Genomic DNA, 13,970 nt, shown 5'->3' with positions numbered 1-13,970 from the left:
CCTGCCTGTTAGAAATGGTGGTGTCTAGTTGGCAATGGTTTGCTCCTTTGTCTAAATAGGGACCTTCCTTCTAGTCAGGATAAGGGGGATATACTACTGATATAGCCCCTGCTCACCCATGGCACGAACAGTTAGGCTTATCTCAGTCTGTGAAGCATTTGCACCTAACATACAGTAATACAGTAAAAACACTGCAAAAGGACGCCACTCCAGTTTTAGAAAAATAACCAATATTTATCTGTGCAAACAAGACCAAAACAATAAAATACCAACATGCAGTAATCAAAAATATGCACTTTGCAAGAATAACTTTAAAATGCAGTTCCTTTAAGCCAGTAGCTCTGTCCAGGGCTACCGCAGTGCTGAAAACAACAGAATCGAACAGTTCCGGCCGACTTCATCGGTGCGGACCGGCTTCAGTGTCAGCAGACACGTAAACAGTACTTTTGGTTCTGGCCAACTGCGCCCGTGCGGGACGGTCGTCACAGCTGTCACGGTTGTAATGTGAAGCTTAGCATTGCCCTCAAGTCGCGGTGCAGGCAATGGCTCGGTGACGGTTGTCCAGCAGCGTTGGTGAGACCAGGGCTGCAGTGCAGAGTGAGGAGGTGCTCGTTGCGGTGCTGACAGGTCACAGTGCCAGCGGCAGTGCCGGTTGATGGGAGCTGGTGTCAGTTGGCCCAGACTGTAGTGTGGCATCGTGCGGTGCATCATGTGACTTACAAGCGGTGCCCCCAAACCACGGTGCAGTCACGGGTGTCGGGGTCAGCATACAGCAACATCGTCGGTGAGACCAGGGTGAGGCAGTGTGGAGTGCAGTACCCACAGGTCACGGTGCAAGCAGTAGTTCTGTTGCGGCAGCAGCCGTTGTTGTCGGTGAAACCAGGGTTGTGGTGGGAAGTGCGGCTGTGCCTTCTGTGGTGCCTTCTGCGGTGCCTTCAGGACACAGAGGCGGCAGCGGAGTTGGTGACAGTGTCAGCTGCTTCCCCATCGACGGCATCTGAAACCCACGGTTCCAGAGGGGGTACCCAGAGGTAAGTGGAATCTTTGCTGTCCCTAAGACTTCGTGAACAGGAGGCAAACTCTATTTCAAGCCCTTGGAGATACTCAGTGAAAAGTGAAGAAAGTTCCATCCAGTTCTTTCACTGCCCAAGGCAGAAGCAGCAACAGCAGGCCAACCCAGCAAAGCAACAACACAGAAAATGGTCAGTACTCCTCCTGGCAGTTCTTCCAGCTCTTCTTCTTGGCAGGTTCCTTGATCCAAGTGAGTTCTAAAGTTCTGGGCCTGGGACCCATTATTTTTACTCAGTTTCTCTTTGTTCTCTTGGCCAGAGAGTGTCTGTGCTCAGTCCAAACCAGTTTGGTCCTCTCTGGCCCAGCTTCCCGGCAGGAGGTGGAGAGAGCATTGTCCTAGGCCGACCAGGCCCATTCAGGTGCAAGAAAATCTCCTCCCACTACTCTAAATGCAGTCCAGGTCTATTAAGGCCAGCCCTGACTCATACAGGAAAGGCAGGACACACCTGGACCCCCCTAGTGGCTCTCTGAAGAGAATGCACATCCCCAGCCCCTGTCACTCCAAAGCCAGACAGTCAATCCACAACCCAGCAGAGGCACACAGAATGGCTAAGCAAGAAAATGCCTACTTTCTAAAAGTGGTATTTTCAAACAAGGAACATAAAAATCATCTTCATTAAAAGATGCATTTCTACATTGAGAGTTCAGGCATAATAAACTCAATTTCTCTGTCTTGTCGTAATGGGAAGATACACTCATAAAATGTAACCAAGTATTCCCCATTCTATCCTATGGGCAGATAGCCTTTCAATAGTGAAAAACAAAATATACTGTATTTCACTATCAAAACATGTCATACACACCAGTACATGTCCTACCTTTCAAATACACTGCACCCTGCTTATAGGGGGACCTTGGGCCTACCATGGGGGTGCCTTACATGCAATAAAAGTGAAGGTTAGGGCTTGGCAAGTGGGTGCACTTGCCAAGTCGACATGGCAGTAAAAACTGCAGGCAGACACTGCGCTGGCAGGTCTGAGAACCTTTTGAAAAGTTGCTTGTGTGGGTGGCACCATCAGTGCTGCAGGCCCACTAGCAGAATTTAATTTACAGGTCCTGGCACTCTCAGTGCACTTAACTACGGACTTACCAGTAAATCAAATATGCCAGTCATGGAAACGCCAATCCATAATCCAATTTACAATTGGAGCACTTGCACTTTAACACTGGACAGCAGTGAGAAAATGTGCAGAGACACTAAAGCAGCAAACACAGGAGGTCAGAAAGCAAATAGACAGGAAAAATATGCCAAAAGATGCCAGGTTTAACACTGGCCCAGCACACAAATAAATCTGTCACCTGGCCTGCCTCTGTCTTTTGTTTTACTAGCCAGGTGGGAGTCAAACCCAAGGAAGAGGAGAGCACTGACTAGAAATAGTTTTAGAGGTAAACACAGCATTTTCCCCCATCAATAGGCTGCCACTGGATATAAAAGTGACACCCTTAGAACCTGAACTCAGAACACTCCTGGACCCGAGAAGATTCAGAATAAGGACTGCCCTGCTGTCTAAAGTAGAAAGATTGTACCTGCTTGCCTTGAACCCAGATAAGTGCCCTTATGGGTCACTTGGCTAACCTCCTGTTTGAACTACAGGAACACAACCAGCTTCGATAGGCCTTTCCTGCTTTCCAATTGGCCAGACCCAACTCATCTGACTTGGTCACCTCTGCTGGCCACTCTGGGAGTGACCTCATCCTGGACCCCAGGCTGGAGTCAGAGTGTCCTTCTCCCTACTTAACTGAGACCCAACACCTGAGTGGCTCAGACTGACACATAGCTTTGCATTGCAGCATTGCGCAGCTCCTAGACGATGGCTTTACCAGACCAGACGTAGAGCAATGCAGTGTTGCATCATCACTGCCCTGCTTCCGATCACGGCTTCAATGGACATGGCGCAGGGCAACACAGAGGCTCGCCTTGCAGCACCACGTAGCCCTCACACTAAGGACGGAAGGTACAACTTCCTGCAGGCTGAACCTGGTCCTGTACTATGTAATGTTTGCCCTGAACTTGTGAGTTTTTTCACGGTCAGATACCCACAGTTGGTACGTCTCACCTCTCAGATCTATTTTTAACTAAAACTTTCCAAACTAAAAACTTTGATTCTACTGTCTTTTGCCATTTTATTGATTAAAATATCATATTTTTTCTAATTGGTTTCAGATTGTTCTTGTGTTGTGTTTTCACTTTGTTACTGTTTCAATGCTGCATAATACTTTACACATTGTCTCTAAGTTAGCCCATCCGCTTCCTGCCAAGCTACCTGAGGGTTAATCATAAGTTTATTTATTGATTTTTGTCGTTCACCCTGACAGGGATTGCAATTATTACCTCAGTTATGCTTTAACCCCTATCAACTGATAACGCAATTTCTAACAAGTGCCTTTTTCAAAATATACTTAATTGTGCTGCATATATTGATTAAAAAAGATCTTTATTTGTTTAATAAGAAATACTAAGCCTCCTCTTCTCATTTGTTCTCCATTATGTCAATAGTGTACAGTCTGGGTATTCGGTATACAAGGACTATGCAGCGTCGACAGAGCTGAGAGGGGTGCTGAAGGTGTAACAGCAGGGCGTTAGCTGGGTCGGTGTTTATGTGCAAAGGGTTTTACCAGGGTAAATGCACAGGTTCCATGTGTCAGTTCTTAGGAGCATTGGGGATATTGCTGTGTAATTATTACGGCGTTCTGCTACAGGTGGGGGGAACATTGCTGAAGACGAGAAAGCACTCCAAGCCATGGCAACACATTCTGGATGTCTTTGTACAAGCGTACAAGCGCTATGGCAACCCTGCACTACCGGTTGCAGTGCCCTGTCAGAAGAAAGATCATTTTTGCTGTAAAACATTTACGCGCCATTTTGAAAAGATGCAGAAAACGATTTCTTGCTTCGAATTGTTCTTTGTAGGAAAAACAAAAGGCGAGCTGGACTCACACAACAGTTCATTCTTCACAGGATGCCCCCTTGTGTGTTTTTATTCTTTTACTGGTGAAAGGTGTGATTGCCCGCAGTCGCTGACTGGAAAGAAAACCCTAGTAAAGTCTGATTGTGTGGCCTGTTACGGTAATGACAGCACACATAACTCTCTGACACTAGCGCATACATGCCAACACTTTGAACCTCGAAAAAGAGAGGTTTTGGAAAAAAACGGAAATAAATTATTTTGCCCGTTGTCTTACATGGAAGCTGAGGACATTTTAGGCGGGAGACATCTAGAATTAAGCCGCTATAGCCTTAAGAAGCGGGAGTCACCCGCCTGCTTCGGGTCTGTTAGCATGTATGCTAGTGTAAAAAACATGAAGTCACTTTGGGCTGTGGCCGTGATTACAGGATGCAAGGGAGTAGAGTTGGGCCATGAGTGTCACGAACAGTAAATGAAACACAAACTTGAAATGGGCAACTCACCATCACCTACTGTTCGCTTGGATTAGAGTGCATCTATGATCCGATGCAAGGCTGGGGGGGCTGTGCAGCACGTGCACAACACCGTTACTGACATTGTCATGTGCAACGGGAGTAAACCAGGAGAGTCAAGGCCTTCCATCCTGGTTTGTGACCCACTAATGCTGAAAGGTGCATGAGCTGCCTCTTTTTGAAATTATCTAATTTTAGTAGGAGGCATGTGGTTTTCTGATCGGAGTATCGGAAGTGACAAGCCTGGATTCGGGAGGGAGAGCAGCAAGTGCTTCTCAATCTCATCAATCAGTCAATCATTTATAAAGTGCAGCGAATCACCCATAAGGGTCTCAAGGTGCTGGATTACTAGCTGCTGTGTGGTGATCTGTTCATTCAAACAGCCAGGTCTTGAGTCCTTTCCTCAATTGCTGGAGCGATGAGATGGCCCTGAGGTGCAGGGGAAAATTGTTCCAAGCTTTGGCTGTCAGGTGAGAGAAAGAGCATGCTTTCCTGTTGGCTCAGCGGAAACGTAGGGGGGGGCGTCTGCAAGGAAGAGGGAGGGAGATCGTAGGTGACTGGTCTGTTGGTGGAAGGTCATGCGTTTGTTGAGGTATGTTGGTCCTTCGTTGTGCAGGGTTTTGTATGTGTGGGTCTGAGTACAAAACAATATCCACTAGGAACTCACTTATGAAACATAATACATAGTTTGTGACCAAGTGTGTCACGCTGATTTAATCACAGCCTAATATAACCTTTCTATTTTAGAAAGCCTATCAAATTAATCATACATCCATTTTTCATAGTAAGCCCACACAAAAAACCTACTTCTTTTTTTGTTGTAAGACCTAACCTCAGCTGAGGTAGGTACTCTTTTACTTTATTTTATTCCAAGGTTCATTAGTTTCATAGGAATTTATATCAAAAATACATTTCTAAAGTTGAAAATATATACAATTCAATATTTACAGTGATATGTGACCCCAAGTGAAAAACCATAACCTATTACAATACATGTGTATAAAGAGGAGAAGAAAAGAGAGTTAAAAAGGTTATTGGTAATTTATATAAGGACAGATTATGCAACTTGTAATGATTTATCATAGAAGAGACAGCTTTTGGTTAAATCATTACAAGTTGCATAATCTGTCCTTATATAAATTACCAATAACCTTTTTAACTCTCTTTTCTTCTCCTCTTTATACACATGTATTGTAATAGGTTATGGTTTTTCACTTGGGGTCACATATCACTGTAAATATTGAATTGTATATATTTTCAACTTTAGAATTGTATTTTTGATATAAATTCCTATGAAACTAATGAACCTTGGAATAAAATAAAGTAAAAGAGTACCTACCTCAGCTGAGGTTAGGTTTTACAACAACAAAAAAAGTAGGTTTTTTGTGTGGGCTTACTATGAAAAATGGATGTATAATTAATTTGATAGGCTTTCTAAAATAGAAAGGTTATATTAGGCTGTGATTAAATCAGCGTGACACACTTGGTCACAAACTATGTATTATGTTTCATAAGTGAGTTCCTTGTGGATATTGTTTTGTACTCAGTACCTACCCGGTTCACAAGGACATAAGGGTTGCTCTTGTTGTTTATGAATATTGTATGTGTGGGTCAGCACCTTGAAATGGAATCTCCTCTGGATTGGGGGCCAGTGCAGCTTCTTGAGGTGGGGTGTGATATGGGGCTTCCGGGGAGGTCGAGGCTGTGTCTTGTCTATGACTTTTGCATTGACTTTAGTCTCTTCAGGAGACGTGCAGTGATTCATACATAGAGTGTGTTCCTGTAGTCCAGCCTGCTGGTGACAAGGTCCTTCTGGTGTTGACTGGGAGCCACCTGAAGATCTTACAAAGCATGAGTTGGGTGTGGAAGCAGGTGGATGAGACACAAGTGTGTGAATTATGCAACTACAACTGGCACCACTTTGGCACTCTAGGAGGACTTGTGCCAAAAAAAGAACACTATGGGGCACATGTATCAAGGGTTTTTATCTCCCTTGCACCACGCAAGGGGTCACAGGGCGAGGCAAAACCTATAACGAGACTTACATTGCCACGCAAGGCGTGGACCTGCGTGCCTTGTTAAATCTGTAGTAATGCACTGCAGCGTAAGATGCTGCCTTGAGTTACTGTGCCCCAGGGAGGCGTTCCATGGGTAGAGTGCAGGTATTCCAACGCATCTACCCTTGGATTCTAATGCATTCCCAGATTTACCAATACTGGTAGACCTGGGAATTCATCAGAATGCTACGCCTCCCCAGAGGAGGCGTAACAGGAAAAAATATCTTTATATCTTCCTGTTATGACCTCTTTCTACATGTGCTGCAATCTCCAGCACACATAGAAAGAAGAGAAGGCTTCAGAAGATTGTTTTTGTGCAGGAAGGTATTCCTTCTTAGACAAAACCAATCCTGCCTGTAATGCAGGCACCCTTGCACCATGGTGCAAAGGTGCCTGCATTGACACCACACAAAAGTTTGTAAACCTGCTCAGGCATAGAGAAGGAATACACCATATCTTGATAAATATGGCATATTCCTGCCCTCTACCTTTCACACAGCGCAGTGTGAAATGAAGATAAACATGGCCCCATGTTTCTAGTTATTACTGAGGAACTTGTGTCCCAATCTGTGAATTTTCTTCACTTCTTGGTGGCCATCTTGCATGGGTGCTGATTGCAACTCCACTTTCTTCTTCACTTATGTCGGCCCCAGAATTCTTTTTACGGGCCACCATAGACGATTCTGAAAGAGTCCTGAAAGAGTCCTGTCTCACCCAAAAAAAAGTGCTGCTGCGGTCTTCTAGCAACCACTCGCACAAATTAACCAGTGTCGAGCACCAAAACCAACCACAAACTGCACCAAACCCAACCCCCTCCCCCTTCCAGACTCTGCAGGTAAACGCCCGGTGCCCAATAGGGCCAGTCTAGAACTGCCAGATGGTGTCTGTTTTTGATAGCTACCAGTGCCGGGACACAATGGAGGGGACAGACAAATTACAGCTGGGGTATTGGCCCTAACTGCCCCCACTCCACAGTATCATCACAGCTCAGATTTAAATAGTATTTAATGTAAAACAGTTCCGCCCATTTATGTGTTTAGCTAAATACTGACAGCCTCATTTGTCTAGAGTAAAAGCAATGTTTCGTGGCAGCTTTGGAGAGGGAAAGACATGAATCAGACATATTGATGTGAAATAGAATACTAAGAAAGCAGGGAAAATGCCCTGTCTTGTTGAAATGCAGCTCATGAATACATGTGTCTGATGGTACATATTCAATAAAGACAGCAAATGTGGCTTCTACTGCAGAAGATTCTTCCATGGGGCCACACCCCAGGGCTTTGCTTCCTTGAAAATGCTGATAAATGCTGAGCAGCTCATTTGATAGCAAACCTAAACATTTCAATCATCACTGGCTCGGGGGCCTTTAAATTTGCTTAAGAGATGATCACTGCTTTTGTCAAGAAATGGAAATAAGATACCAAGGGGCTTTCAGGAGCTGCTGTCACGTGCCTCGCTGCAGAGTCACATTTGATATTAATATTAAGTACTGAGGCAACACAAACAGCATCAGGTACAGACTTGGGAGGAAATGTAGATACTGTGTTTTTTCTTGTGTTATCTTCTAGAAAACAGTCACAGTCTCTTAAAAATTGTGTATTTTACTAATGATACTCAATAATAGTGGAAGTGGCAGATGGAGGATTTTGTGTTTGGTGCACCAATGCAATGTTAACCCTTTAACCGCGGTGTAAAATCCGCCGCAGTGCGGGCGTTACCGTGCACGGGCGGGGCTGCGTCGGCCAAAGGACATGCGCAGAATTACGGGGGTAGTGCTCGCGACGGCCGTTGGCCCACGAACGCAGCAAACGGGTTAAAGCGCATATGCAGCTTGAATGGAAAAAGGAATGATCTCACCAAAAAGAGAGCAGTACCTACATTTCTGTTATTTTGTAATTCAGAAACGTATCTGTACACACAATGAACTGGTTACATATCAATTACTATTTTAGGCACTATTTACTGCAGCTACGATGACAATGACAATTTAGATTTTTTTAATGGAGAAAGATATTCTCATACCACTGAGCAAGTCAAACCATTATTGGTGATTTGCAGCGGTTTCTTTAAGTGTCCTCAAAAGTTTAATCTGTTTCTTTAAATCTGTTGGAACATTTAGGGCATATTTACAAGGGGATTTTGCCACAGGGACATCACTTTTTCCTAAGTGCCGGTGATGCAATGCCCTGCTCCATAATTAGAAAATGATGTTAAGCCACTTTCTGTGGCTTAACGCCACCTTGCAAATAGGGTACCCTTTCATGCAGATATGTGCATGAAGGGGCGTGCAATGGGTATTGCTGTGGGTGTTCCACCACAACACCCATTGCTTTTTGACAGTGCCCCAGATTTACAAGGATGTAGAAATTTGAGGCAGCGCAAAAAAATTAATGCCATGAAAAATCAGGCATTAGATTTGTGCAACAAGGAGAAATACTTTTTTTTCTCCTTGTTTTTGCATTTTCTATGTGTGCTGCATTGTGCCACACGCATAGAGAGAGCATGTGTGCTACATTGTGCAGCACATATAGAAATAACCCCTTATTGCACAAAAAAACAATCATACCATGAAACACAGAGAACATGGTGCAAGGGTGCCTGCATTGCAGGAAACCGTCCCTGCAATGCAGGCACCCTTGCAGTATGGCGCCAGGAGGTCTATGTTGGCGCTAGGCAGCTATTTTTAGCGCCAGTGCGAGGGAAAACACAGGTTGCGCAGTATTCTTGTGCGTTTTTTAAATGACTCAGCGCTGCAAAGATTTTCACAGCACCACGCTGTGCCATTTCCTTGTACATATACTCCTCAGAGTCTGAGCACATGAAGGAAAGCAGTGGTAACCTTGGACGCATAAATAACACTGCTAGGTGCTAACATTCCTCATCTGATAAGAGTTCTTGCTAAATATTCTTCCATTTTCTTGTCGAATGAGCATTTTAAAACTAGAATCATGACGTCATGCCATTTTAAATTGTACATACCATGTCAATAGTGTTGGTAAATTCTACAGTGAAAGCAATAATATCAGAGGCCGTGTGAGGGTCACCTGTGACGTCATCAGCTCTCCTTTGCTTCCTACAGACACCTCTTGCAGAAACATGAGCTGAGTCAGTAATCCTCTAATGTCGGCCTGCGTTGCCTTAATGAAAGGTGCGCCAGCTACAGAGGCCTTCGAGAGAGCGTCCTTTGCAGCCGCATTAACACCATCCATTTCCATCTCCTTTTAGCTTATCTGCTCGTGCTTTAGGGCATTTTGATTCCTGACCTTTGTAGGATTTATTTAATCATATGTTTCAGAATCGGAGTTAATAGTTGCTCGGGTTGACAGGTCTTGGGAGACTGATTAACACGCGCGTAGAGTGGAGTGAACAGAAAGGAGTCCCCTATGGCGGTCGATGCAGACACCCCCGATGAAGCTGTTCACTTCCTGAGAGCGGGATATTGATTCAAGCCAAGGACCTGGGCGAGAACCTCACAGGCGCGTGGTTAATCATCCAGGCGCGGCACATTTTGCATATATCGTATAAGAATTAAATATCAGTTTCTATCAAATATCCGCAAGTAACAGGATCACCGAGGACTACATTGAATCTGAGAAGGGTACGTGTTTCCCTGGAAGGGGCTTTAGTGCTGAAAAAGCACGAGCTTCCTCTGAGTGACATCATAATGGTGAGGCCATTGATGTGATAGAGTGCAATGCTCAGCAAGAGACAATAAATCTATCAGACCAAGATGTGCGAAGAGGTTTTTTTTTTAATGCATTTCCCCCCAAAATTATTTAACGAAGAAAGGGACAATGCATTTTTCCCACATATCAAGTACTCTTGTATCTAAATGTGTCTTATGAAACGTGCCTTAACAAAAAATAAGTTTTAAAATGAATTTCTAATTCTACTTACAAAGGAGCTTATTTTACATATATTTCTACTCTACTGCAGCTGTACGTATTGTGTCATCTGTTTGGTTTTGCAAACAGATACCACAGTTAGCACCCATAGAGTACCAAAGACAACCAGCTGTCAGAAAACACACATACAAGCACATGCAAACACAGGTGGATTGTGGATATATATGTGGATGAATGACTTGTTAACCTAGGTAATAACAGTTCAAGAAAATGTGGCTAAAGCAACATTCATCTCTTTATTAGGTAGTACAATGCAAAACACAGTACGTATCCTTGCAAGTAATTAGGCAGCTATGATGATGGTACCAGCAGGTGAATAAAAAAAAAACAGACCGACAAATGTATATTTAGCCAAGACAAAAATCAAACAACGTTAACATGTGGAGAAATTTATTTTGAAATATCAATGGGATGTTTGACTAATGTTTATTACTAAGGAGGAAGGAAAACTCAGGGCAGCATTTATCAAGGTTTTGCGTCGCCCTTGCACCACACAAGGGGGCGCAAGGGTGACACAAAACCTAAGTAAGATTTATCAAGCCACGCAAGGCAACCTTGCAATCTTGCATGGTTCGATAAAGCTGGAGTAACGCAAGGCAGCGCAAATCGCTGTCTTGCATTACTGGGCCCCAGAGAGGCATTCCATGGGTGGAGCATGGGTTTTCCCATGCATGCAGCAATGGATTTTGGCGTATTCCCAGATTTTCCATTTATGGTAGATCTCGGACTACTTCAAAATGCTACATCTTTCCAGATGAGGAATAACGAGGCGAAATATCAGAATTTCTCCTTTTTTTTCCTCTTTCTACGTGTGCCGCGTTCTGCAGTATGTAGAAAAAGGAAAATGCCTCTGAGGTTTGTTTTTGTGCAGGAAGTTTTCCCTTCCTGCACAAAAACAATCCTGCCAACAATGCACCATGATGGCATTGGCACTAGGCAGCCAAAAGTGCTCAGCGCTACGAAAGGACAGGAATGAACAATATAATGTGAAATATGGTGCATTCTTGCCCTTTCCCTTTCACATAACGCGGCTCAGCAAGGTGGCTTGCTGCGTTGCGCTGCGTGAAACAGTGATAAATATGAGCCTAAGTGTTTGCAGCTGCGCATTTCACAGAGATTATAGATAAGCTCAGTTTATCAGTTTGTGGACCAACTTTGTGCCTAGAGGAAGAACTACTATATTCAGGGCCGGACTGGCCGTAGCGGGCACCGGACAATCCCCCGGTGAGCCGCAAGTGAGGGGGCCGGTTTTGGGCCCCTGGGGGCCGTTTTTGTTACAGGGCCGTTTTTGCAGCATAGCTGCAAAATCGGCCCTGTAGCAAAATCGGCCAAAAACCGGCCCTGGCAAAGAGCTATGCGGCACCCCCAACCGCCCGTGGGGGCCGGCCGAGCACTTTGCCGGGCAGGTCTAGGTTCCCAGTCCGGCCCTGACCATATTGCATTTATCAAATCAAACTTTCTTTAATGCTTTGAAACGAGAAACAAATTCTTGGTAAGCAAAATACACAGTAAACGATGCTAAAACAACATTTGATAGTTTCTAATGCCTACATTTGAACCCTGGAAGGGATAATGTCTCCAACCAGGCCCCAACCCAGAATTACCCTTAACCAAACGTATTGTCGGTAATTGTGCTACTAGAGTTTGTGCTGCATTGGAATAATGGCATCCAGCTTGGTAAGGTGCCCCTAACTACCATTTCTTCTGGGAAGAGGGCCCGGAAACAGACAGTCTTTACACCGTAGAGTGGAGTCTGGTTCTGCAGCTGAAGGCGGTCACACTGATCCATTATTCTAGCCCATATCTCCTAAGCTATTTATACTTTTCCATTCCCAGTACTGAGCCATTTTTTGATGTTTGGGGGTCACTTTGTACTTATGTCATCTTGACATTTGTTTTCACAAAAGGGATCCATGTCAAATGTGCATCATTTTCCTACATCTTAGGAATTCCATAGGTACCTAGGGTTTGTGGATTCTCCTGGAGAGAATCCAGAAAACATTTAAAATATAGCAACAATTTGTTTTTTGTTGGAAAAATGGGAAACATACTGTGCAAGAAAGCATGTGTTTTTTCCTAAATATGCTTTCTACAAAGTTTGCTGTGCGAAGTCCACCATCTTCTCAGCTTTCAGGAACAAGCAGATTTGTAAAAGTTTTTTAAAAACCCTGTTTTGTCTAGCTTTTGGATTTTTCTAACCAGTAGTCCATTTTTCCTATTTTTCAAGGTTTTACTTTTAATGAGCTTGGAGTTTGTGATGGAAACAGGTATGGCACCCATAGGTGAACCCAAAAATTAATATATTTCTGAAAACTAAAAAACCTCCAGATTGAGCAGTGGGATATTTGTGTAGATTGCTCATGGATCTCCAAACAAAAGTAATTACTGAAATAAAAAATAAATAATGATGAATATAAGTATGACAAATACTAATTGACTGCAACATTTTCAGATGATTTGCAAAAGTAGCACACACTGTTATGTCCATCAGACCGTTTCAGTCACATGAATATATAGCACTTGTTGGTTGTTCAAAAAAATGTGATCCCCAGAGGCAACAACTGATTTGCAGCTTGAAATACTTTTCGTTGTGTACGTACCATGCAGCAATTCATATGGCAAAATCCAATTAATAAGAAACGGTCATGAAGTGAACCTATGTATTTTTCAAATGTGCACAATTTACTGAGTTAAGGAATAGTGGGTATTTGAATTTGAATTTGAGATTACCCATGTTATCATTACATTTGGAAGCCAAACATGGAGAGGAATTCAAATCACAATACCAAATTGTATGCTATTCTGTTTTGCCACACTTCTTGTGAACATAACTGTGCCCCACTACTGAGGCTGGACCTGGACCTAGACCTAGCACCAACAACCCAAAAGGCTCATAAATGCACAGTGGAAATATTAGCATTTACTGTAAAAAAAATTAACTGTTCGGGCAAGGGATTAACTGTGGCATATGGTCCTATGCTCAGCCGCCACCTGGAAAACGTACCAATCTCAAACATTTTTTAAAACTAGTCACCTATTGAGTTCAGAATGGTATGCCTTTCCTGGATCCCCTAGCATCCTCTTACTCACAATGCCCTGAAATTTACATACTTTGCATACTTTGCCTAAAATCATGCATTTTCCTTACATGTTTGTGATGGAAACCTTTGTAAACTGCGGTGATCCACAAAATTCCTACAACCCAACATTTCCACACTTCTCCTTATAAAAATGTTGCCACACTTGTATTGCTCTGCCTAGCACCCACACAAAAGACTTAAAACTATTATGGAGACTGTTAGAAATTGGGCTGGTGGTTGGCTGGGTGTGAGCCCTGGTCAAATTGCAACCACAATCTGTATCAGGGTAAGGCTCAAGCACCACGGAATTAGCCTGTGCTTACCCCCTTGGTAGCTTGGCACAGAGCAGTCAGCCTGAGCTGAGAGGCAAAGTGTAAATTATTTGTGCAACACTTCAAACAGTAAAACATTGAAAACACACCACAAAAGGAGCCCACAA

The sequence above is a fragment of the Triturus cristatus genome, chromosome 4_1, assembly GCF_964204655.1.
Source record: "Triturus cristatus chromosome 4_1, aTriCri1.1, whole genome shotgun sequence".
Lineage (NCBI taxonomy): Eukaryota > Metazoa > Chordata > Amphibia > Caudata > Salamandridae > Triturus > Triturus cristatus.
Note: the sequence above shows the minus strand (reverse complement) of the source record.